Source organism: Phyllostomus hastatus, unplaced genomic scaffold, assembly GCF_019186645.2.
Source record: "Phyllostomus hastatus isolate PE091 unplaced genomic scaffold, TTU_PhHast_1.1 phas_contig_40, whole genome shotgun sequence".
NCBI classification, from domain to species: domain Eukaryota; kingdom Metazoa; phylum Chordata; class Mammalia; order Chiroptera; family Phyllostomidae; genus Phyllostomus; species Phyllostomus hastatus.
Window position 1 is genome coordinate 16,707,312 of NW_025333872.1, and position 24,738 is coordinate 16,732,049.

General features: G+C 36.1%; 1 pseudogene; it reads left to right on the top strand.

The window, feature by feature from the left end:
- LOC123821468 overlaps positions 1-20,479 on the top strand; it is a 43,938-nt pseudogene extending 23,459 nt beyond the window's left edge.
- The last annotated feature ends 4,259 nt before the right edge of the window (positions 20,480-24,738 follow it).

The window sequence follows — 24,738 nt, forward strand, 5'->3', positions numbered from 1 at the left end:
ACAAATATGTCAATTGAGAATATATACTTTGAGTGATTATCAGAGTGATAGGATTCTAGATATTTTATTTTTATTTTTTAAAATCTAGATGTTCTAGCAATATATATATGTGTATATATACTTATATATGTATGCATATACTCTGTGTATATGTGTATATATGTACATATGTACATATGTATATATGGGTGTATGTGTGTATAAACTCACACACACATTTTATAAAAATGTGCCTTATAGATACACCAGACTTATAATTTCAAGACAGTAGAATCAACATACCTTTCCCCTTCTCCTTTAAAAAATTGTCCAAAAATGTCAAAGAACAGAAAAATGAATTCTGAATTTAATTGAAACTAAGAGTTCTATAACCCTCTTATCCCAATGTTTAATGATATAAGGCAGGTGGGGAGAAATACATGACTTACTAATGTTTCAGCAGTTGCTGGGGTGGTTTGGCATTGCAAGGCAGTTCACTCCATGGGACCTTGGAAAACTTCAGGAATTAGAGCTAACACGCAATGTAGAATGTGAGAATGTGTAAGGAACTGGCTATAAGGGAATTGCTGTACCTTCAGGCTTCCAGCCTAAACAAACATAGATAACTGTCCCTCTTGAATTCCCCCCACCCTGTAAGTCTAGATATATAGAGGCAAGCACTCAGGAGGCCAAAGAGCAAAGTTATACCTCGAGAGATTAGATAAAGGCTGCATATGGAATGATGAGAACTCCCACTATATCTTTCTTAAACTAGTTTTAAAGCTTCCCGTGATGGTACTAGAGGATAGTTCTCTGGAAAATTAATCAAAGGTGGCAAGATTTATCGATATTTACACGGGAAGCTCTAGAAAAACTAGCTGGCCATCCAGTCACCCTCCAGGGAGCCTTTCAGATCATGAACCTCAGCTACTGACACTGAGCTACTGATTAACTTTGGTGTTTCACTCTTCAGTACAACCAACACCATATAACCAGGTAATTGAGGAAATTCCCCAACATCAAAAATAGCTACAAAAAAATACTTGGAGAAAATGTAGGACAAAGTAACTATAACCAATGTCTTTGAGAGGTAAAAGAAAATATTGCATTGATGAGAAAAATGGTGTAAAAGTGGAGCAATTGGAAAAACTTCTGAAAATTATAAGTATTATATCCAAAATAAGGATTGGAGTACAGGGAATGAAAGACAAAATCTAGTAAACAAAAAAGGAGAACCAAAAATGTTGAACAAGAACAAAGAAAAATGAATGAAGGAGAGCCTGCATCATGGATCCCCATGGCCATCTCATTGGACAAAAACAATCTTCATGTATCTGTTGATCTGAGGGACAAGGAGCTATTTACCTTTGTATGTCTGAGCTCGCCTCCTTTTCTCACTAGATATACTGATATTGAGAACCCTCATTTTCTTTACTCTGGCATGCACGAATCATGTAAGACAATCATAATACCTGGCAGTAAATTTCCCCATAATCTACCACATCTGGGGCATCAAAATCATAGGTTTAGAACTCCTCCAAGAATTATTATGATACCTGTTTAACATATGCATGTTTATAGAGGCCTATCAAATTATAACCATTTTCCTAGTTCAGAGGCATCTGCCTTGAATCCCAAAATGAGAATTTTCCAACTTCAATAATCTTAATATTCCATTTCAATCAAGCAACTTGCTATATTACATATAAGCAAGGAATATTTTATAACATTGAAGAATATTTCTAAACCAAAAGTAATTTTTTTAAACCTAATTCAATAAAAGCAGGGTAACATTTTAACTTACATTAGAATTAAGATGTTGAGAAAATGCAGTATTTTTAATTTTATGCATTACTAAATGATTTTTTCTTTCAAGACCCATACATTAAGTAGCAAAATGATAATAATAATTAGTCCAATCTGGTTTAAACCTTAGTTGATACTAATAATTTTCAAGATACCTTTTTATAATGCTCAGCTTTTTTAATTACTCAGGTTTCTTGAGTCTTCTACTCCACCTCACCACCCCTGGTAATTCTACAAGAAATCTTCTGGGAAGAAGAGTGTGGATTTCACAGCTTTATGGAGGAGCAGAGAACAGTTCTAGGGCACTGTATATTCCAGCTCTGTATCTCATTGTATTTGTCAAAGATGACCTCACAAGATATATTGCATTCCATGTGGTGTCTTACAATGTGACATTGACTGCACCTCTATCAAGAGGTGGTTTCCTCTTCTTGAACACAATGGGCCTTTGAGATAGTCTCGACCAATAGAATGTGGTGGAGATGATGCCATGTGACTCCCACAACTGGTTGCTAGGTCATAAAGGCAAGGTGGTTTCTTCCTGGTTCTCACTGTCAGAATCTAACCACTATGTTAACCATTCAGCAGTTGTAAGAAAAATCAGGGCACTTACAAAATGTTACATATAGATGTTGGAAGTGACAGTCCAACCATACCTTCTACTCACAATCAACACCAACTGCCAGGTATGCATGTGAAGGTGCCAGCCTCTGGGCTTCAAGTGTTCCAACGTAGCTTCCAGACCATCCGAATGCTTTTGCTTCCTGTGCCTGGTCTGAATGCCTAACCCCTCAGAACTTGTGAAAGATAGATGGTTGTTGTTATTTAAATTAAAGAGTTACATTTGTGACATAGCAATAAAAGAAAAATCTACGTTCTCCATTACTTTAAATAGTAGCTGTTTCACAAAATGACAAATGTGTTGAAGTGTGTGGTTGGTCAAGAACATTGTTCAGATCTCTGACCCCCTCAGCCACACACGGGCTGCTCTGTATAAAGTAGATGCCCTCTGAATTCTGGCTGTGACTTCAATTTAGCATTGACCTTAGTAAAAACCTCTTTTATTTTTCTGAGTGTTCTGTGTTCTTTGTTCCATATTGATCCTTAAAACAAGCATGCAAGGCTGCTATGACAGGTATTATTAATCCAACTTTGAAAATGATGAAATAGGTTGATAGGGATGAATGTGTTACTTGAAAGACTGCAGTAGTAGGTGACATTGCGGGAATTTAATCCAGAACTTCTGACCTTATAACATATCTGTTGTCAACTTGATACACCTAATACATTAAAATATTGTATTGTGAAGAAGTAAAATTATTGCCACTTGTCTTTTTTCCCACATATACAATTTCTTACATTAATACATTTCTACCAATGAGGCTTTTATAGCGTAAGTGTTGAGAGAAAAGCATTAAAAATGTGCATAGCTTTACACCTAGAATTTGTAGTTCTAGGGGTTTATATGAAGGAAATTAGTAGTATATATAAATCTTATAGCTATAAGAACATTTTGGGGTAAAACATTAAAATTTTAACATCAGTTTGGCAGTGAAATCATGATCTAATTTTCTATGCAAAAATGAAAAAAATTGCTGACAAATGTTTTTGATGAGCACTAATATATAAAGGGCATTTAATATACTTTTAAAAAGGTATAAAGTATATACTGTTTCATACCAATATTTTAATGTGTCTGACATCTGTATCTACATACACACAGTGTAAAATATTAGCAAATGTTTTATTTGGTGTTGAGATTTGGGTGTCCAAACTCAGTGTACATCTATGCTGTCTTTTTTTTTAAGATTTTTTATTTATTTATTTTTAGAGAGGGAAGGGAGGGAGAAAGAGAGAGAGAAGCATCAATGTGTGGTTGCTGCGGGTCATGGCCTGCAACCCAGGCATGTACCCTGACTGGGAATCGAACCTGTGACACTTTGGTTCACAGCCTGCGCTCAATCCACTGAGCTATGCCAGCCAGGGCTCTATGCTGTCTTTATTACTGATTTCAACACAACCATAAAGTAAAACCAGAAATAAATTATAATGGAGAGTCTAAGGCTCATTTTACCAAAAATATGACAGTTCTAGCCTAGACTATGTCCTGTATCACAGTTGCATCAGAACTTGTAGATTGACTTTGGTTCCACTAGTGAATAACCAGCTTGAGCTCAACTGCTGTGGTTTTTTTCTATGTAGCCTCCTGGCTTTCTCACCTCAAACAAGACATGTCCTAGGGCCTCAAATAGTAGATCATAAATGTATGTAGTGAATATTATGTTTAAAGTTTATCTTTTATCTTAAATATGGGACTTTGAGGATAAATAAAAAGATTTTTGAAGATTTTCACATTTACCCGCACACACCCAGGAATAGATGTAACTCTTCTGTCCAGTTTTTCGAGGTAAGTTTCTTTTTTCCTTCATACTATACATGTAATTTAAGAGGCATTTTTGCCTAAATTTAGTTTTAAACTAATTTTATTTTTATTTGGGGGGACAACATGAAGCTTATTCTGGATTTTAGCTTTTCTTTCTAGACTCTCACATCATTTCACTCTATCACATTCACTCCTGGTTATCTTTTGTACGTGCCCTTTAAAGTCCAGGCTTGTCAGTCACAAATATTCCTATTTGCCTGTTAGGTCTTTACCTTGGTGTTTTCTCCTCTTAGATCATTCCCCTCTTTTTTTAATGGTTTCTTATCTTTTATAGTTTTTTCTCTTGGAAATTCATTTTATGGACTCAAATATATATTTTTTGGAATTTTTAAAATTTGTATCTTAATTCAGGCATAGGTTAAAATTTGTATAGAGTAATGTTAAGCTATTTCTGTGTAAAATAAGTAGAAACAGGTTATTTCTAGGAGGAGACAAAGATGAAGCTGAAGCAAATGTCATAACTGCCTAATTGCTATAGGTATTATTTTACAAATTGGCTTAGCACATATATTAATGCATGGTAACAGCAACAGAATGACCCCTAAGAAGGAGAACAAGCAGCGACTTTGGATTACTGGGAGCAGTATGATGCTGAAACAGTTGAAGGTTTTCAGGAGACAATGCATCTTAGAATTTTTTGACAGCTGATTCTAGCAGAGGTATGAATCTAGAATGTTCTGGAATATCAAAGCTTATAGCATTGCTAGAGCTTATCCAAGAACAAAATCATCTGTAGATGGAGAAAAACAAGAGAACATTTGCAAAAATGCTCAATTAAGTCATGTCATCGGTCTGTACCTAAGTGATTTATGCTTTTCAACCAAACTCTATTTTATTTTTATTAAATTTAGTGATTATTTTTAAAAACATCACTTAATTTAAATATCAAAAAAAAGTTAACTGTGACTTTCAACCCACTAAAACTATCTGTTGATCAAGCAAAGCTAAGTTCATTAGATATAATGCCATCAGGGAAAAAACTACCTTGAGAATGTCTTAGAAGTTTCTCAGAAGAGTGGGATCAAATTGAACATTTATAATGTACTGGCGACTGGGCTAGGAAATTTAAAGGTCACTTTACAAGGCAAGAACTACTTGGAATTTAGCAGATTTTATCAGTTAATAGCTTTGGACTTACAGGCACAGTGAGACAAGGGTTTTGAAGTCAGTTTTTGATGATTAACTGTTGCACTTCATAAGTAAGCATTTTTAGTTGCTTCACATGCTTATCTTCCAAAAGCAACTATTCACTGGAGCAAGTAGCTAAATTGTGTTTGCTTAATCCCTGCATTCTTTAACATCGGGAGAAGAAAGCATGCCTTGTCCCAATATAATTTAACACATGGGGAGAAAATTTTGTTGGTTTTAGTTTTCACTTGCGTTCTTGAGTAGGAGAATTGATCAATACCAGTAGTTACAAAACTGGGCTACACATGAAACTCACGTGTGCTGCTCTAAATAAAATGCTGGTGTAAAGTCCCCTTCTCTGAAGATTATGATTCAGAAAGTCTTGATAAGGCTTTTGTATGCCTAAAACTCTTCATACTTAATTCTGATGAATAACCAGAATTGAGAACATCCACACTGCAGATACCTTATGCATGGCCTGCTGTCTTCCTCCCTTTGGGCTGCCACAGCAGAATACCGTAGACTGGGTGTCTTACCAACAATATAATTTATTGCTCACAGCTACGGAGGCCAGGTAGTCCAAGATCAAGGTACCAGTAGATTTGGTGTCTGGTGAGAGTACATTTCTTTATTCACAGATGACCACTTTTTGCTGTGCCCTCACATGGCAGAAGGGACAAAGGAGTTTTCCTGGGGTCTCTTTCATAAAGGCACTGATGCCATTCATACGGGCTTCACTTTCATGACCTCTTCATTACACAAAGGCCCCACCTCCAAATACCATCACATAGGGCATTAGGATTTTACATATGAATTTTGGGGGACACAAACATTCAATCTATAGCACCTGGTGTCAGCGAAGTCACTTGCAGACATGTAAACAAAACCACCTCTGTGGGGCATCCTACCATGGTCAAATGCATTAAGTGATGACATATGTAAAGTCGAAGAAAGATACATTTGCAAGTAACAATATATGTACTCAACACTTAACACAAGAGACATTTTAGTTCCAGTAATGTGCGCCATTACAGGCACTTCTTTTTCTAAAAATCATTTTCAGTGAGAGCGAAGATAATGATGGGTGAGTAATTTCCATAACTTCCTTTTTCATTAAGCATTACAGAATTGTTATTAATGCAAAGATTCCTAATCAACTACCATTTTGCTCTTTGATAACATTCAATCACTCCTAACATTTTAACAACTTCTGAAATAATTCAGTTTTTCTTCTTTTAGAATCTAATTTTATTTCCCACTTTTCATTACTTAATTTTTTTTATTCAGTTACAGTTGTCCTCATATCCCCCCATTACTTTCAATTTTTAAGATCACCTACATAAAAATAAGTAATCATTAAATACTATAGATTTTTAAACAAGATGCATGTACTGTGGTCAAATGTACTTTTCATTGTGACTACATATAATAGATAATTAAAAATTTATTAAAGTGACTTAGTTTAAAATCTAAAATTTCTCATCAGTGAATGCTTTCTATTCTTTTCTTTGCAATATGTTCTACAAATAGCTAAGCTTAATGTACTGCTTATAGAAATTATTTTATATCTGCTCATAAACCTTTTTCAGGTTGTAAAGTGATGCACTCTTGGAAGGCACCATCCTTTCAAATCTGCAGAGCACTGAGATTTAATTCTGTGAATCAGAGTTGCTCAGGGCCAATTCAGTTCAAATTAATTAGTTAGCATCCAGCGTATCTACTGGGAGGGAAGCTTAAGGCAATTTAGAAGCTGTCTGCCAGAGAAAGTGGTGGTTGAAAAAAGACAATCACAGAGTTTTCATTCAGACCAGAGACTTCATGCTGCTGCATAATTCTTGTCTCTTTTTGTTTTGCCAAGAAGAGAGGGGAAGAAACAAGGACCTCAGAAGGAGCACAGCAGGGATGCTTGGTATTCAGCAATCTAATTGGGAATGCTAAAAAGACAATTCTTGCCTGCTCTCTGGTTAAGATGGAGCTGATCAGTTTTCTCCCTAGAGTGAAGAGCAAAAGAGGAAAACATGCTATCTTTAGAAAGTTGAAAAGAGTTTCTGAACACCTGGAAAATTCAGGCACAGAAAAGATTATGAAGTAAGAATGCATTTTAAAAGGCAAAGCGCTTAAACATAAAAAAAAACAAGAATGTGGTTAAAATATAAGTAAAACATACAGAATAGTTCTGAAGTATGTATGTATGTGTGTATATATACACAATATCACACACATTACTGAAAATAAATATATATTATATATCTATAAAATAGTTTAGTTATGTTATCTACTTAAAAATAAGTGGTCGCTCTAGTTTATAAATGTCTAACTGTGTAAAACTATGTAAAACTATGTTTTAACAAATAGTATCATATCCTTATGATATGCTTATCATATCCTTATGAAATTCTTATGTTGCTTTGAGTTCCCTACACTGCCTGTTACAGTGCTTTACACTTAGCAGAGTTTAAACACACATTCTTTGTTATATGGGTATGTAAACTTTATGTGCAATGACAAATACAGATCTTCAATGTGCAATTCATTGACTTCTAACAAATGTATGCACCCATGTATCCAACAGCCCAGTTGAAATATGGAGCAATCCCATCCAAGTAAGTTCCTTTCTGTTCTCTTCTAGTCAGTCCTCACTAGGCAACAGCCGCTATTCTCATTTCTATGGCCACAGATTAGTTTTCCTTGCTTTTGAACATAAGCTAAGTGGAGTTATTAGTATCCTTGTCCTTTTTCTCAATAGGTTTGTTTTTAAGCTATTTAAACTATATCCATGTTATTACTTGTATTGTTATTGTATTCTATTTCTGAGTAGTATTGTATGAGTATACCACAACCTGACTTCTCACTCTCTGTTGGTGAACATTAGTTCTTCAGTCTTTACATTTTGGGATTATTTTAAAGCCTCTATAAATATTCTTCTGTTATCTTTTTTTGTGTGCACATACTTTCACTTCCCTTTGTAAATACTTATGATTAGAATTGGTAGGTGGCAGGGTAGGCTTGTGTTTAACTTTATAAGAAACTTCCATAGGACTTCCCAAATGGGTAGTGGTGATTTACATCCCCACTAGCAATGCAAGAGAGTCCCAGGTTTTCACATCCTTGGCAACATTTTATATTATTTTTTTTATTTTGATCATTCTGGAAGGTATGAAATAATACTTCATTGTGGTTTTATTTGGCATATCCATGATGACAAAGATATTGTGCAACTTTTTGTGTGCTTAGACATCATTTGGAAAATATTATTTGTTAAATGTGTTTTTAAATCCTTTGCTTGTTTTTAATTAGGTTGTTTGCCTTCCTGTACTGAGTTATAAAACTTCTTTATATATTAAGAAAACCAGTCTTTTGTCAAAAGTCTATATCTATTGTTTTGCCAATACCACACTGTCTTTATTAGTATAGGTTCATGGTAAGCCTTGAAATCAGAGAATGTGTGTTTTCTAACTGATTCTCTTTTATTAAAATTATTTTAGTTAGTTTATTTACAGGTTTCTTTTCTTATCCCTTCATTCACTATGTCCATTTTTTAAAGTCCTGGAACATATTTATAACAGTTTCTTTAAAAAAAAAACAAAAACAAACTCCTCCACTAATTCTAATACCTGAATCATCTCAGAGTCTTTCTTTATTGACAACTAATTTCTCTAATAACTGGTCAATTTTCCCTGCTTCTTTGCATGGCTAGTAATTTGTATTGTAGATTAAACATTTTGGCTAATTTTTTGAAGAGAGTCAAGATATGTTGCCTTTTAAAAATACCTTTAAATTTTGCTCTTATAGGCAATTAAATTACTAGAAGATGCTTTTGATTTTTTCAGTTTTGGTTTTACTCTATTAGAAGTTAAGACTGTTTCAGTTCCTCTTAGTTTTAGGTTGTAGCTCCTATTTCAGGGCATGATTCTCCCTTTTAAGGCATACTTTTTCCAGGCTTTTCAGCTAAATGCCCAAGGTGATCAGTAAGGTCTCAATAATGGCTGGGGCGGAAATCTGATGTCACTTCATCCTGTAAGTTTTCCGGTATCCTCTTCAGCTCTCAGATCCTCTTCAGGCGCTCTATGCTAGGCATTGCAGAGTCTTGCCCTTGGTATATTTAGTCTGGTCCTCAGCTAAGAACCTACAAGTAATCCATGTGTGAACTAGTAAGGCTGCTCCTCTTTGGTTTCTATCCCACCAAGCCCAGTGGATTCTTTAGCTCTGACTTCTGATCTGTGCCTTTTTCCTGCCATGAAGACCTCCACTCATTGTTTGCGGCTACCTTTCTTTGTGTACTTTGAGGAATTGCCCTTTCATAGAAAACTTAAGGGAATGTGAGCTCATCTCTTTTATTTTTATTATCTTAGAAAGTCTCAAACTGCCCATTTCAAAGCCTGAAAGCAAAGTGTCATACACATTGTTCAGTTTTATTATTTTTGAGCAATGGAAGAATAAGTCATTTACAATTACATCATCCTGGTAAAAAAATCAAAATTGATAAACAATTTTAGCATTTTATGTGAATCAATGCTGTAATTGCAAATGTAGACTTTAGCAGAAAAGCAACCAGACTTCCAGGAGGATCCATTGCAAACACATTTATAAAGTAGCTCAGTGTCCATTGGACTTGTCTAATTGACTCCAGCCACAGTTCTCTGGAATATAATATTTATTCACCAAGAAATTAAATTCATAATTGAAATTCACCTTTGCCTTAAAGACTTAAAGCTGAAGCTTTCTCTTCCCTACAAAGCTTCTCAATAACAACTTACTTTGTTACATCACTTTTATGTTTTCCCTTCCCAAAAGTCAAAGGATTGCTTTCTGGTGCATGTTTCAGATATAAATTGTTCTAATTTTCAACTGCTTGAAAATTCCTTAAAATAAATATATTTTTTGTAGCCTGCACTTATTTATTCAAGAAGAGCCACCAGAGAAAATATCTGTTAACAGGGTTGTTGCAATACTGCTTCATTCTTATGACCACCAATGCAATAATTTTGGATGCTTTATTTAGCTAAAGACAAATAGAACCAACTCCTCATTTTAACTAATACTGGTAATTGGGTAACTCATAAGTCTTTATCTCTAAATACCACATTTCTGTAGAACTGAAAACTAGATGTCTAAATATCTGCTGACAAACTCTAACTAGATGTTCTACAGGATGTTTTAACTCAAAAGTCCAGAACCAATATTTCTTCTTTCTACTCTCCAAAATTTTCTTTCTTCTTAAGATTTTTAGTACCTCTTCCTCAAAACTCAAATTATAAATCACAGTGTCTTTTGTGTTAAATTTTCTCTCTTACTCTCTACTTGCGGTATAGTTGATTCATTGCATTTTGGAATCATTTTTCTTATCCATTCTCCTTTCATTCCTCTTGGCATAATCCTATTTGAAGCCTTATCACTGCCTCAGCAGGACTGCAGAAATCACTTCCTAAATAAATTCGTGCCTCTATCATTCACAAGCTGTTTGAGTTATGCTTCTAAAATAAATATATAATATCACCTCCTTACACAAAAATCTCCGCTAGCTTTCTGTTACTGATGGGAAGAGAGCGAGTTTGTGAGCACACATTTAAAGCCCTCTGTCTTCTAACTATACCCCATTAGTCGTCAGGCTTATCTGCCTCCAGTGTGTTGTGCCCCCTGTTTGGGATGGTGCATTCTTTGCACACCTGTCACTACTTCTAATTTCCCCTGCCAAGAACAGGTGTGACTCATCACAGCACACTTCCCTACATTCTGAGAGTCTGCTTTCAATGATTAATTTGCCACTTCTCATTTCTATAAACTTCTTTCATCCATTTCTCCACCCTGGTTAAATTGATCAACTTACTGATACAAATGTCCTAAATTTTTGCCATGTACTTCTGCTTCTGATATTTGCTCATGCCAGAAATGTTGTTTTTTTTCCAGGTGTTCCTCATCTACAAAACTGCAAAGTATTTTTTAATGTTACTTGATTTTGGCTTTTACTACATTTTAAAAAAAAGAATAATCACCACATTTATTGGGTTTTATTTGTGTGCCAGGTAATATGCTAAGTGCTGCACATACTTTTATTGTTTCATTTAATTCTCAAAAAAATACAAGGTCCTCTCATTGCTTTTTATATTATATTTTAGTTATTTAAGTCATTGTCCTACATTTGTTCCAAGATTATAGATTCCACAAGAGAAGTCTTCAGGTCCAGTTCATTTTTTCTCACTCATCATCACTGTACATTGCAATGTACAACTCCCTGAACTGAGTTTAATGTCCCTCCTGCTTTTTCCTTGCTTCCTTTTTGATTTTCCTCTATCCCTAATGTATGAACTATTTGTGAATTTTTGATAGTTTTAACAAAAGTTTCCTGTGGTTTCACTTGCCTATGGATACAACCTGAGAAACTCGAAGGTAATGATCAATTTTCCCTGGCTTTTATCACTACCTGATTGAACTCACTAATTTCTGGGAGTATCAGAGATGACTCAAGTTTTTAAATCGTACTCTCATTTTCTCCTTTATTACTCTCTATGAAGCTCTTTGTGGATACCCTTCTACTATAAATGCTTCTAGAATACTTCATTATCTGACCCTTCTCAAGCCACACATTCTCATTTAGCCAACATCTGTATTTCTGTATTCCTCAATATACTGAAGCTCAATGGAATTCTGAGATGTGTAAAGAATATACTCTGTTCTACCTGTTATGACCCACCTTGACACTTGGCACCAAAGTAGCAATTTTTATTGCTGAGAAAGTGTTCTATTAGACTACTTCACCTTCTGTCTGTTACTTCTTATCCATTAGGTATTGTTTATAGATACTTGTTATTGGCTTTTCTAGCTTCCATTTTACTATTTTCTAGAAATAACCCGTTTTTAGGTGAAGATCAATGCATCAAAAAACTTTCCATGTTTATTTGTAGGGGGCTTCAGACCTTTGCATCATCACTGAGCACCTGATTCGAGCCCACTTCAATTTAAACTTCCACATTATCTCAACCATACTGTTTATTTCACATGTTGGAATGTGACTTCAGTGAATCTAATCGGAAGGAACATTTAAATTTTCATGGGGGCTACTAGAAAAGAAGCTCACTATTTCCAGGGACTTTTCCCTGAAAAGATGAAGCTTATGCAGCTATTTTGGCATCAGGACAGAAGATATTATCCAAGAAAGAAGAGGTCAGAAAAAGAAGTGTAGCCAAGAGGTGGAGAGGAAGAAACTGGGTACTGATGATATATGTTAAACACTTTATACTGCTGAGACTACACCCTGGCGATGGCTGGACTTCTGTTATGTCAGGCAGTAAATACTTTTTTTGCTTAAGTCAGTTTGAATTTGGAATTTTCTCACTTGCAAGAAATGCAGCTAACTGAAATGGGTTTAGGCATGAATCCATGGGACTATTTTTCTAATACTGAAGTCACTGTAATCAAGAGATGCAAATTAAAAATGCATATTTTAACTATATAGTTACAATTTATTTTGATGAGAACTTTTTAAATATTTAGTCTCCTAGCAACTTTTAAATATACAATACAGTATTTTTTTAACTATAGTCACAAGGCTGTGCATCACATCTCAAGGTCTTATTTATTTTATAATTAGAAGTTTGTACCTTTTGACCACATTCACCCATATCACCTGCTTCCCACTCCCTACCTCTGGCAAGCACCAGTCTGTTCTCTGTATCTGTGAACTTAGCTGTTATTGTTTTTTCGTTAGATTGCATATACACTGAAATCGTACTGCAATTGTCTTTCTCTGTCTGTTTTATTTCACTCAACACAATATCCTTGAGGCCCATCCATGTTATTGCAGATGGCAAGATTTCATTCTTTTTTATGACTGAGTCATATTCCATTATATTCATTCATCTGTTGATGGATACTTCGGTTGCTTCTGTATGTGGGTTATTATTGTAAGTAATGCTGCAAAAACATGGAGGTACATATATCTTCTCAAGTTAGTTTTTTTTTATTTTCTTCAAATAAATACTCAGAAGTGGAATTTCTGGAGCATAAGACAGTTCTTTCTTAAAGTATTTGTGGAGCATCCCCATTGTTTTTCATTCTGGCTTTACCAATTTACATTTCCAACAGCACAAATATTTATCTTTCTCTACATCCTCATGAATACATTTTTAAAATAATAACCATTCTAATAGGTGTGAAATAAAATGATATCTCATTGTAGTTTTGGTTCACATTTCCCTGATGATTAGTGATGTTGTACACCTTTTCATGTATTTGTGGGCCATCTGTATTCCTCTTTGGAAAACTACCTATTCAAACTACCTTTGCCTATTATTAAATCAAAGTGTTTTTTTTTTTGCTATTGAGTTGTATTAGTTATTTATTTATTTTTAATATTAACTCCCTATCAGATATCTTAATTGCACATATTGTGTATCATTCCATAGATAGCCTTTTAATTTTTTTGATATTTTTCTTTGCTCTGAAAAAGTTTTTTAGTTTAATGTAATTACACTTGTTTATTTTAGCCTTTTTTTTTGCTTTTGCTTTTGGTATGAAATCATATGTGTGTATGTATGTATATGTACATGTATATGTATATGTATAAATATATGGTCATCCCAGAAATTACCCAGCCACGTACTATGAAAAATAGAGACATTTATTAAAGAAGATACAAGATACAAGAAACATTGTACATAGGACAATGACACCTTAGTCTCCTTCAAAGTAGGCACCTTGGGACCTCACACAGTTCCAATCACCATCAGATGCCTGTTGTATTTTTCTGAAACTCACCAATGGTCTGATATCTCTTCCTTTCAAAGGTGATTTTAGTTTTGAGAATAAGTAGAAATAACAGGGCACCAAATCTGGGCTGTAGGGTAGCTGAGTTTCCTCAGTGATTTGATGTTTCACCAAACAACTCTGCATGAAACATAATTCATGAGTGGGTGGGTTGTGATGAAGCAGCCAATCAGCAGTTGTCCACAGATTCGGACTTTGAGTCATCGGAATAGTTTCTGTGGAAGAATGTTCAAGCTTAACACAAAACTTGATTCAGATTTGTTGCTCTACTCGCTCACTCAATGCAACAGCCACACAGTACACATGCTCACTCAGTGGCATCTACCACCCCCACTGACTAGTACAGTGAGGTCATCATTTTTCAGGTGTGCACATTCCAGCCCACTCTCCTTGGCTACCAGCTTACATCTATGTTGTGTAAACCATCGTTGTTATATTAACAATGACTGGACTTTTCCCACACAGACCTCGTGTGTGTGTGTGTGTGTGTGTGTGTGTGTGTGTGTGTGTGTGTGTGTATACACACACGTCATTGCTGAGCTGATGTCTAGCTTACCACCTATCTTCTTTTCTAGGAGGTTTATGGTTTCAGCTCTTTACATTCAAGTCTTTAATCCTTTTTAAGTTAATTTTTGTGTTTGTTGAAAATGGTGGTCCAATTTTATTCTTTTGCATATTGCTGTCCAGTTTTCCCAACACCATTTATTGAAGAAACTGCCCTTTCCCCATTGTATGTTCTTGGCTCCTTTTTCATAAATCTATTGTATGTACATGGATTTATTTCCTGGTTCTCTGCTCCACTGATCTATGCTTCTGTTCTTATGCCAACACTATACTGTTTTAATTACCATAGCTTTGTGATATAGTGAAACCAGTAATCATAATACCTCCAGCTTTATTCTTTTCAAGATTGCTTTTGCTATTTGGGGTCTTTTGTGATAAGTACAATCCTTACCTTACTATACCACTTTTCACTCCCAGACATGAACTTTTGTCTGTTAGATCGATACTTAAAATCAAGTTATGACAAATGCTTTTCCAGGATTTAAGTTGGAGACAAGAGATAACAAAGTAACATTACCTCAAGTAGTAATGTTTTTAACCATGTGGCACAAGCCAGTCTAACTGAACAAAACAGAAATCAATGAACAGCTCTAGAGAAGTATGTAGACTTTTCAATAAATTTCTCCTTCCAAAATTAGCTTGAGTACAGATTAAGACAAAAAATAAAAAAACCATCAATGCAAGACTTAAATCCAGGTCTGTGGACTCCAAATCACATTCACATTACCACTGTGGTATGGTATGATGTCCTCTCGGTGCCTGAGATGGTACTTGACAGAGGGGATGTATTTTTGTTGGTTAGCCTCATATACTAAATTCATGTTTGATAAATAACTTTTTAAAAAGATTTATTTAAAATTGTATAGAAATCCCTTGAGCCAATGCCACTTTAGTTGTTTCTTATGACGTGGCTTATTCAAGAAACAGCCTGGCTATAGGGAGGGCATTCATGTCTGCATTTTACTGGGAATGCACTGTTTTGGCCAGTCTGTTCCTGATCACGTGTAAATTTTATGTATTAAATAACACCAAGTACATCTGTACTGACATACAAATGCACGATAGTGAAAAAATGTCAGTCTGCAACCCAGGTATGTGCCCTGACTGGGAATCGAACCCACAACCCTTGGTTTGCAGGCCAGTGCTCCATCTACTGAGCCACACCAGCAAGGGCACAAACAGGCATTTTTATAAGGAGAATCTGAAATACATTTTCAGACCCTCCTCCTGTCTCAGCTTCACCATTCAAAGTGGGTTAAGCAATGTAGTTTTCTAAGAGATTTAGACCTAGTCCCTCTTCATTTGTTGTAGCAAATTGTAAAAGCTTTCAAGGTTAGCAGAGCTAAGTATAAATTCTGTATCTCCCACCACTCTGATGAATAATCCTCAGCCATTCTAACCTAGAGGTGGGACTGACTCTCAGGAAATCCTTTTCTTCTTTTCCTCTGTAAAATGATTAACAATCAGAGTGCAGAGTCTCTGGGGAAAGGAGGTTAGAGAGAAAATGCCACTGGGGATTCTCAGGACGCAGGACGGAGTCTCGCTCCCAGTGAGCTTATCAAGCAATCAGTCTGCTTTGGTTGATAACTTCAAAACAGTGTTTGGTGGAGGGAAATTTATCAGGGGAAACATTTTCTAATGAGTTTCAAAAGATAAGATCCATATTTCTATCATATATTTTCCTGCCAAAGTAACATTCAGTAGGCATGATGGAAGAGAGAAAACATGAACAAAAAGAACTGCTGCCTTGTTCAGTCTAAGGGAATGGTCCCCTTTTCATTTCTGACTAATATGTGCTAGCTACTTATTTAACATCCCCTTCATTTAACTCTTGAAATATCTTGGTTAGTATAACTGAAATAAAATTATAAAGGAGGAAATATTAGAAGGGTCATTGGATATGTTGTAGAAACCATCATCATTTCTGTCATATTTTCAAACAGGAACTAAAAATTAAAGATAAGAGGAGGACTTCTTTCTGAATTTTTTTATAAAGACTTTATTTATTTGCTTATAGAGCAAGGGGAAGGGAGGGAGAAAAAAAGAGAGAGAAACATCGATGTGTGAGAGAAACATCAACTGATTGCCTCTCACCTACCACCAATGGGGGACATATAAGAAAGTGTGTGCTCTGACTAGGAATTGAACCAGCAACCTTTTGGTTTGCAGGCTAGTACTCAACCCACTGAACCACACCAGTCTGAACATTTGCATCTTAAAGAAATTAATTTTCAACAAATGACAGTTAATTCAGGTCTGATAGAGTTTGTGAAAAGAATTACTGTTAACCTTTAAACCAAGGTTTCATATGACTGCCTTAAAATACTCTATGCTGCAGTACACTGGCTTAATCCTAAATCCTGCTACTCCAATTTAAAGTCAAAATACAGCCTTGGCAGGAAAGTTAAGATGACATCTGAAAATAGGCATTGGACTCCTCTTTCACAATTCCCACTCCAGCCGCTCCACACAAAATGAGAGGATTAAGGCTCTGATTCTCTCTGGAGATGAAAAGTTAAGAAGATCTAAGGGCACATGCATATTCAGTCCCTTCTCTTTGACAACCCTCTCTAAGGAAACTCAGGTGTTCTTTATCTCAACATTATAAAACATGGAAGAACCAAGGGCTCCCTAGAAGCGGAGCTGGTGAGGAGTAGACAACACATCTGTCTCCTCACTTCTTGCCCCTACTCACCTTGTCTGGGAACTCATCATGAGCCTCCCACTGCCACTAGAAAGTGGGGACATATGGGTTTCACCTGTTCACTTGCTGACAATCACTTCCAGAGCCCCATGACCCTTTAGGAATTTACAAAAGCTTAAAGATGTGCCAAAGGAATTCATGAGTTCATGGTTAATGCATACATATTTTGGCCTAGAAAGATATATTTTATGAATAGTGATAATAACAACTGACAATAATGTAGTTACTACTATCAGTGAGACAGTATTCCAGCACAAAAATAAAATTATAGATTTTTAAACAATGGGCATGATATAGTCAGCATCCAGCCCACTCCCTATATGTGTTTTATGAGCTGCAGAGCCCAGAAATCTAAGAACTACATTTCCCATATAATTATACCCAGAGTTGAGGAAGAGAACTAGATTCCACCAATTAGATGCATTTCTATGAGATTTAAAAGACATAATGAGGCTAAAACCCTGTTTCTGCTGCTGCTTCTACAAGCAAACCAGGTTCTAGGGATTGGGATATTGATGACAGTTGATTCTTTAATAACTGGATCATTGTTACAATAACATACCCTTGAATTTAATAATTTCAGTGGAAGCTTCTTAATTCCTGTTCCTCAAGTCAGGCATATAAATGTACCTTTTTATTTGTATTAAATTGCTTTCTTAGAATATTTTAAAGTGGTCTGCTTGATGCATTCAACTGGAGAGTGTGAAGTCAAATTTTCAATGGTACTAAGTGAATCCTGCTGTGTTTCTTGTGGGCACTCAATCCTTACAGCTGAGACCAGGTTTTTGATAAGAAATCCTTGCTAGACTCCAGGATTTCAGAAGAGAGGTGAAAGTATATTGCAACTTTGATTGGACTGACAAATAAAACCACAGGACAAAAGGAGAGGATGATAAAGAAAGAATATTGTGCTGAAGTGAGGAGCCTCGGTTCTAGATCTAATTCTGCCTTTACATAATTGTGTGATAATGGGTGAGCACAATATCGTAAGTTAAAGCCTTTTACTCCTATGGTGTTCCCATGGACTATCATCTTTGAATGATGAGGAAGATACCCAAAACATAGATTTTTCAGGAAAAAACACCTTTGGAAAAGGCAAATTCTCAGCAAACTATTGTCACACCTTTAAGACCAGTTGACCATACTTATTACAAAGAGTCAGAAAAAAAACTGGTGAAAGAGTGCATTCCCTCAAATACTTGTTCTTCTCTGGATGTCCAGGGAACCACCTCAAGAAATACTATATCCAAGCTGCAGAGAAGATCTATTAGACCCTCTGCTTGGAAGGACTTGGCACAGAAAGAAACTACCATGTGAAAATGAAAGCCAAGAGATATTTCTGTTCCTGTAATCGTTAGTGAAATTCCACCCTCCAAAAGAATGCAAGTTTTGAACAATAAAAAGAAGCCAGAAGAAGAGGAAGATGATAGTACTTATCAAGACTCTTCTGGCAAGATTGAGTCTTCCCCAGAGAAAACCAAGGACATACTATGCCTTGTATATCACCTTTAAGGTAGAAGATTCTAAAAAGTACTGAGGAGCAAGAGTTGGAGAAGAGCATGAAAACACAGCATGGGGGAGATGGAGATCTGGATAAAGAATGAAGAACTCAAGAAACTTGCTCTTGCAGTTGCAGGGCAACCTGTGAAGAAATTGGTGAGCCAGGTACCAAATCGGTCAACTTCCACTTCCACACAGAGGAGTGAATCAAACAACATTCTAAGAACCAGGAGTAGTATAAGGAAGTGAACTTTATATTTGAGTCATGCAAGTATCCTCCCTCTCCTACCTAAGTCACTAAGGGACACACCATTATAAAGCCTTTCAACCTGTCCCAAGGAAAGAAAAGAACATTTGATGAAAGAACTTTTTCATATGTGTCTCTTGCATAGCTGTTTGAAGTGTTCTATAAATGAAGTGCTAACAGATATCACTTGAGAAGCAACAAGGATGACATTACTCTGTTACCCCCAAATATGCTATGGACAAGATTTCCAGATACCTACAGATTCCTGTGTTGCCAACTAAAAAATGCATAAAGCCCGTTGACCTGCAAAAATGCAGCAGATCATGAGGCTGAGGAGCTCAAGAAACTGCCACAATATAAATTCAAAGCACAGGAAGTTGACCCCGGAATGCTTGAAGGTTGCCCAAGAAACCACCTGTGAAGCCACCCACATAGCACACCGGCTTTGATCTGGAAATTAAGAAAAGAATCCAGGAGCATGAGTTAAAGAAGAAATGAGAGGATGAGCAATTGGAATTTCATTCCAGATTTTGCCCAACAAATATCTTGGAAGATATTGTGGGTGTTCCTGAAAAGAAAATACTTCCAATCACTCTCCCAAAATCACTCCCTTTGCATTAAAAAACAGAATCTGAATGCCCACTAATGATATGGAAGAGGAGGCAGTAGTGATAAGAGTTGAACCTGTGCCACATTCTGGGGTGCCTTTTAAGCCCCATAACCCAGAGATAAAAACTGTGGGAATATGTTCTTTCTTTTTTGATTCTAAAGATGGAGAATGTCAGTTACAAAAGGAGACAAAAATAAAAGAATTGCGGAAAGGTGAGGTGCTCAAGTTCAAGGTATTTCTTTTGCCTCCTTTTGACACCATTAACCTTTAAGAGAGGAAGGTGAAGAATATGACCCAGACCAAGCCTTTCTGCATGAAGACTGACAAAGAGGCTTTGTCAGTCTGTAAAGGTAGACTTGGAAGCACCACCTGAAAGAAGAACTGAGTCAGCAGAAAGAAGCAACTTGCTTCAAGGCTCTTCCAAACACTATCATCTGCCAGGAGTCCTTTGTTCCCAAGAAAGAGAAAAAAAAATCTGTAGATGTTCAGGAAACTTTTCAGCTGGCTGTGGAGAAGAGAGCCAAGGTGAGGCAAGAGCTGGAAAAGAACATGGTAGAGGGAGAAGCCCAGAGTCCAGCAGGTACAGGAGGCTGCATAGCTGGGAAGGAGAAGCAGAGGAAGTTGCTGGCCAGGCTCCAGAAAGAACTGGTGGTGCACAAGCAAATCTAACATGCAAGTGACCATCCTCTGACTGTGCCCTTATCTCTCAAGTTCTCGGCTCAATTCCACTGCTAAACTTGGCTGTGAGCTGCAGACACTGCCTTGGGATAGGGCCACTTTTTCTATCAAATCAGATTTCTTTCTTTGTCACAGGAACATGGAGAGAACCCATTTTTGTTCTGACTTTTTCCTAACAGTGGCTGACATAGCCTACCTACAAATACGAATGTGGACTATACTTTTGTTGAGAATTGTTATCTTGTGTTATTGAGGCTAATGCTGAGACTCAACTGATACATGTGCTGATTGAACTCAATATAGTCATTTCCTTGGAATCATGAATTGACCTTTAAAATAGGTTTTAACTTTGACTAGGATTTAAAGTCTCTATATCAGCACAGTGTAATTTCTATTGCCCCTTTCCTCACTCCCCTCCTTTTTTTCTATTTTATAGCAGAAAATGAAGATAGTTAAATATTGAGATAGGATTTAAGTTATGGCTTAAATTATGAGGAACAATCAGTATATCACATTCTTTCCTATTCTCTGAACAAAACAAATTTAGAATTAAGGAGCCCTTTGCTATTAGAAAAGCCTCATTAACTGCACAGGAGGAAGAAGACTGCCTGAATTCATGGGGAGCCTCACAGTAGCCATTGGCAAGCTTTGGGTAGAGCTGCTGGTGTTAACGCACAGTCTTCCCTTACCAGTGCTGATAATAACAAGGAATGACGTGCAGCACAATTGTTTTAAGTCCTCCAGTACCCTGAACTGGAATAAATATGTTTGCCTTCTTAAAAGAAAAACAATTTTCAACTGGCTTATGTTTCTTAAACTGAAACCCGACTGATACCATAAATGCCTGCATAGAATAGAGCTATAAAGAGGAAAATCTGTGATGTCCATCTTCCCTGGCAGGATCTAAAGACAGTGATGACCTGCTTATTGTTGGAAAATGAAACATTAGCATGCTATAGACTGAAGGCAAAAGAGTTACTTAAGTTAATATTAGTGATTACTAGCCTGCAACAACACATTCCTGGAAGGCGGCTCTTGCTGGACCAAGGTGGTGAAAGTAGGACGGGGTGTGAATGAGGCTCGCAGGCACTGTGGACTGGGCAGGCTAACAGGCTAATTCCAACAGTGCTGGTGGCATTAAAATGTATTTAAAAGTAAATTCCTTCAAGAGAATAAGAAAACAAGCCAAACATTGGGAGGAAATGTTTGCAAAAGATGTATTTAAATAAAAGAATATTATCCAAAATGTATAATGTTACAATAAGAAAATTTAAAAATCCACTCAAAAAATGGTCAAAAGATCTGAACAGATACTTCACCAAAAATGATACAAAGATTAGAAAGAAGCACCCAAAAAGATGTTTTATATTATGTATCACCAGGAAAATGCAAATTAAACCCACAATGACATACCCCTACATATCTACTTGAATGGCCATAAATCAAAATACTGTTGACACCAGATGCTGGTGAGCATGTGGAACAACAGGAACCCTGATTTATTGCTGATAGGACTGCAAAATGGTACAGCCATTTTGAAAGCCATATGAGTCAGCAGTTATGCCCTTTGGTAGTTACCAAATAAATAAAAAAACTTATGACTACATAAAAATCTGCATGTTGATGTTTATAGCAGCTTTATGCATAATTGCCAAAACTCAGTAGGTGAATGAAAAAATTATGGTACATCCAAGCAATTGAATATTATTAATTTATAAAAATAAATAAAGCTGTATAGGAATCTTAAATGAATATTATCAAGTGAAAGTGGACAATCTGAAAAGGCTACATAACTCCAACTATATGGTATTCTAGAAAAGGCAAAACTGTGAAGACAATAAAACAGTCAGTATTTGGCCCTGGCTGGTGTGGCTCAGTGGATTGAGCACAGGCCTGTGAACCAAAGGGTCACCGGTTCAATTCCCAATCAGGGCACATGCCTGGGTTGCAGGCCAGGCCCCCAGAAGGGGGCACGTGATAGGCAACCACACATCCATGCTTTTCTCCTACTCTTTCTCCCTCCCTTCCTCTCTGTCTAAAAATAAATAAAATATTTTTTAAAAATCAGTATTTGCCGAGGGGGAAGAGGGGATGAATAGGTGGAGCATGGGGCATTTTTAGGCAGTGAATCTATTTCTCCACTAACATTGACAAACTGGTTATTATGATGTAGAATACAAAATTTAAAGAAAACAGCCCTGGCTGGTGTGGCTCAGTGGATTGAGGTTGGGCCTGTGAACCAAAGGGTCACTGGTTTGATTCCCAGTCAGGGTACATGCTTGGGTTGCAGGCCAGGTCCCCAGTAGGGGGCATGTGAGAGGCAACCACACATTGATGTTTCTCTTCCTCTCTTTCTCTTTCCCTTCCCCTCTCTAAAAATAAATAAATATTTAAAAAAAAAAAGAATAGAGAGTTTAAAGAAAACAAATTTCAACATGGACACCCAATAATTATTAGGACTGGTTTTGTGCCTTCTGGGTAATGCATCCTATAAAAATGTTACATAATTATATTTACAAAAAAAGTAGGCAATCAGACTAATTTAGTGCATACAATGAATAGTGTAGTCATTTCAACAAGACTGTTATTAAATAGTAATGTAATATCAAACCTTTTTATTTACATATATTTGTAAAGAAAAAAACAATTAGGTAGCTTATATAATTTGAAGTTCTACCTGAAAGAACTCAGTGCCTAGTCATGATCAAATGAAATTTGGGTTGAATGAGTGTTTAAAGAATTTAAATTTCCAAAGGTTTTCTTCCAAGGAAAGTTAAACTATTTGATGTGATCAGCATAAATACATGAGTTTAGAAAACTTGAGGGATATTGGGAGGCTGAGAATGTAAAGTTGTAGAGTTAATATATAAATAATTTACAGATAAAAAATGTAAACTACAGCTGGATGTGACAGTGAAGATATAGAATTGGTTTAGGAGAAAAAAGTGCAGTGCATCCAAGGGAAGGGAAAAAATTGATTCAGGAAATTTCTAAGCAGAGCAGAGGCTAGTTTGAGTTGAAGAGCATTGGGAGTAGTTTCCATCTCAGACTAAGAAGTGAATCCAAACCTCAGTATAAAAGAACTAAAAGAGAGCGTTCTCTCTATAAGAACAAAAGTTGAAAAACAGCCCATTCTCTCTCTGTCACTCTCTCTTCACATGAACAATGCTTTCAACCTATTCCCAATAAATTGAGCAATAGGTGACTTTGTTTTTGTAGGTTGTCTGATCTGTATTCTATAAATCATTTTGAAATCTGGTAATAATAGACTAAGTGTGCACTCTCTTTTGCTGTGGGCAAGTAGGTGGAGAGGTTATCCTAGAAAACTAAATGGAAAATACATTATGAACAATTATTATTTGTAGCATTACATATGTTTGCATAGATATTTATAGTTTTAAAGTACCTTTACATCTGATTGTAAACTGGTGTCACCACTATAGAAAACAGTGTGGAAGTTCAAAAAAATCAGCCCCACCACTCTGAAACTGTGTTAGCATAAAGTTTCCCCAGAGAAACCATGATGAGAAATTTCTTGGGAACTCCTGAAGGAGACAAATAGGAATGCGTGTAGTTAAGTGAAATTGGAGATAGGTCTTTCAAAAGAACACTTTCCTTGTTCAGCAGTGATTTATCCAACATTTGGAAGACAGGGCTCTCTTTTCTCACTGTTTTTACTCTCTTTGCTTCACCCTGATTATATGTTTTTCACTCCTTCTCTTATACACACAGAAGAATAAAATGGATGGCAAGTACTGATGAGAGTTCATGATAAAGAGGGCCCTTAAACATATGTAGTGGGAGTGTAAATTGATACTTCTTTTTTGAAGGTCAATTTTTCTGTAGATATTGAAAATCATTAAAATATTGTTATACACTGATCCAGAAATTACTGCTCTTGGATGTTATCCTCAAAATAGTCAAGAATATAGGCAAAGTTTAGCTATAATGATGTTTGTCACAAAATTCTTCATAAAGAAAAAAATTGGAAACAACCAGAAGTAGAATAGGTAGATCATATGGTAGTTCTATTTTTTAATTTTTTTTGGAAACTCCATACTGTTTTCTATAGAGGCTGCACTGATTTACAATCCCACTGACTCCTGAGGGTTCCCTTTTCTCCACAGCTTTGCCAACATCTGTTTGTTGACTTTTTAATAATGGCCAGTCTGACAGATCATTTGTGACAACATGGGTGGACCTAAAGGGTATTATGTTAAGTAAAATAAGTCAGACAGAGAAAGATAAATACCATAAGATTTTTCTTATGTGAAATCTAAGTAAAAATGAAACAAAACAAACGAACAAAAAACCAC